We start from the raw sequence: 3,430 nt of genomic DNA, 5'->3' as shown, positions 1-3,430 counted from the left end.
AGAAAAGAACTTTCAACCTAAAATTTCACATCCAGCCAAGCTAAGCTTCATAAATGAGGGAGAAAGAAAATCCTTTATGGACAAGCAATTGCTCAGATATTTCATCACCACCAGGCCTACCTCACTAGAGCTCCTGAAAGAAGCACTAAACGAGAAAAGGAACAACCAGTACCACCCACTACAGAAACGTACCAAATGGTAAAGACCATCAACACAATTAAAATAATTATGTCAACTAATGGGCAAAACATCAAGCTAGCATGTGGATCAAATGGCAGGATCAAATTCACACATAACAAAATTAACCTTAAATGTAAACAGGCTAAATGCCCCAATCAAAAGACACAGATTGGCAAATTGGATAAGAAGTCAAGACCCATCGGTGTGCTGTATTCAGGAAACCCATCTCATGTGCAAGGACACACAGAGGGATGAAGGAAGATTTATCAAGCAAATGAAGAGGAAAAAAAGCAGGATTTCCAAACCTAGTCTCTGATAAAATGGATTTTAAACTAAAACAAAGATCAAAAGAGACGAAGAAGGGCATTACAGAATGGTAAAAGGATCAATGCATCAAGAAGAACTAATAATCCTAAATATATACACACCAATACAGGAGCACCCAGGTATATAAAGCAAGTTATTAATGACCTACAAAGAGACTTAGACTCCCACACAATAATAGTGTGAGACTTTAACACTCCACTGTCGATATTAGACAGATCAATGAGACATAAAATTAACAAGGATATGCAGGACTTGAACTCAGATCTGGACCAAGTGGAACTAATCGACATCTACAGAAATCTGCAACCCAAATCCACAGAATAATCATTCTTCTCAGCACCGCATGGCACCTACTCTAAAACTGACTGCATAATTGGAAGCAAATCACTCCTCAGCAAATGTAAAAGAACAGAAATCATAACAAACAGTCTCTCAGGCCACAAGGCAATCAAATTAGAACTCAGAATTAAGAAACTAACTCAGAATCGCACAATTTCATGGAAACTGAACAACTGGCTCCTGAATGTTGCCTGGATAAACAATGAAATGGAGGCAGAAATAAAGATGTTCTTCAAAACCAATGAGAATGAAGACACAATGTACAAGAATCTCTGGGATGCATTTAAAGCAGTGTCTAGAGGGAAATTTATAGGAATAAATGCCCACATCAGAAGTGAGGAAAGATCAAAATCAACACCCTATCATCAAAACTGAAAGAGCTAGAGGAGCAAGATCAAAAAAACTCAAAAGCTAGCAGAAGAGAAGAAATAACTAAGATCAGAGGAGGACTGAAGGAGACAGAGACACAAAAAACCCTTCAAAAATTTATAAATCCAGGAGATGATTTTTTGAAAAGATCAATGAAATAGACCACTGGCCAGATTAATAAAAAAGAGAGAAGATTCAAATAGATGCAATAAAAAATGAAGAAGGGGATATTACCGGAATTTCCATGGAAATACCAACTACCATCAGAGATTACTACAAACAACTGTATGCACATAATCCAGTAAACCTGAAAGAAGTGGATAAATTCCTGGACACTTGCACCCTCCCAAGCCTAAACCAGGAAGAAGTTGAAACCTTGAACAGTCCAATAACAAGGGCTGAAGATGAGGCAGCAATTAATAGCCTATCAACCAAAAAAAGTCCAGGTCCAGACGGGTTCACAGATGAATTCTACCAGATGTACAAAAAGGAGTTGGTACCATTCCTTCTGAAACTGTTTGAACCAATACAAAAGGAGGGAATCCTTCCCAAATCATTTTATGAGACCAACATCATTCTGATACCAAAGCCCAGCACAGACTAAACAAAAAAAGAAAACTACAGGCCAATATCCATGATGAACATAGATACAAATATCTTCTATAAATTACTGCAAACTGATTGCAACTGCACATCCAAAAGCTTATCCAACACGATCAAATAGGCTTCATCCTGGGGATGCAAGGCTGGTTCAACTTATGCAAGTCTATGAACATAATTCACCACATAAACAGAACCAAAGACAAAAACCACATGATTATCTCAATAGATGCAGAGAAGGGCTTTGACAAAACTCAACAGCCCTTTATGCTAAGAACTCTCAATAAACTAGGTATTGAAGGAACATGCCTTAAAACAATAAAAGCTATTTATGACAAACCTACAGCTAATATCATACTGAATGGGCAATAACTGGAAGCATTCCCTTTGAAATCTGGCACTAGACAAGGATGCCCTCTGTCATCACTCCTATTCAATATAGTATTGGAAGTTCTGGCCAGAGCAATCAGGCAAGAAAAAGAAATAAAGGGTATTCAATTAGGAAAGGAGGAAGTCAAATTGTCTCTATTTGCAGATGACATGATTGTATATTTAGAAGACCCCATGGTCTCAGCACAAAATTTCCTTAAACTGATATGCAACTCCAGCAAAGTTTCAGGATAGAAAATCAGTGTGCAGAAATCACAAGCATTCCTATACACCAATAACAGACTAACAGAGAGCCAAATCAATTGCTACAAAGAGAATAAAATACCGAAGATTACAGCTAACAAAGGATGCAAAGGACTTCTTCAAGGAGAACTATGAACCACTGCTCAAGGAAATAAGAGAGGACATAAACAGATGGAGAAACATTCCATGCTCATGGTTAGGAAGAATCAATAGCATGAAAATGGCCATACTGCCCAAAGTAATTTATACATTTAATGCTATCCCCATCAAGCTACCAATGACCTTCTTCACAGAACTGGAAAAAAATCACCTTAAACTTCATATGGAACCAAAAGAGAGCCCACATAGCCAAAACAATCCTAAGCAAAAAGAACAAAGCTGAAGGCATCATGCAGCCTGACTTCAAACTATATTACAAGGCCACAGTAATCAAAACAGCATGGTACTGGTACCAAAACAAAGATATAGGCCAATGGAACAGAACAGAGGCCTCGGAGGCAAAGTCACAGATCTACAACCAACTGATCTTTGACAAACCTGACAAAAACAAGCAATAGGGAAAAGATTCCTTGTTTAATAAATGGTGTTGGGAAAACTGGCTAGCCATGTGCAGAAAGCAGAAACTGGACCCCTTCCAGACACCTTACACTAAAATTAACTCTAGATGGATTAAAGACTTAAACCTAAGACCTAACACCATAAAATCCCTAGAAAAAAACCTAGGCAAAACCATTCAGGACACAGGCATAGGCAAGGACTTCATGACTAAAACACTAAAAGCATTGGCAACAAAAGCCACAATAGACCAATGGGACCTAATTAAACTCCAGAGCTTCTGTACAGCACAAGAAACAATCATTAGACTGAACCAGCAACTAACAAAATTGGAAAAAAATGTTTGCTCTCTACCCATCTGAGAAATGGCTAATATCCAGAATCTACAAAGAACTAAAACAAATTTACAAGAAAAAAAAAAACCTTC

The sequence above is a fragment of the Cebus imitator genome, unplaced genomic scaffold (assembly GCF_001604975.1).
Source record: "Cebus imitator isolate Cc_AM_T3 unplaced genomic scaffold, Cebus_imitator-1.0 Scaffold570, whole genome shotgun sequence".
Lineage (NCBI taxonomy): Eukaryota > Metazoa > Chordata > Mammalia > Primates > Cebidae > Cebus > Cebus imitator.
Note: the sequence above shows the minus strand (reverse complement) of the source record.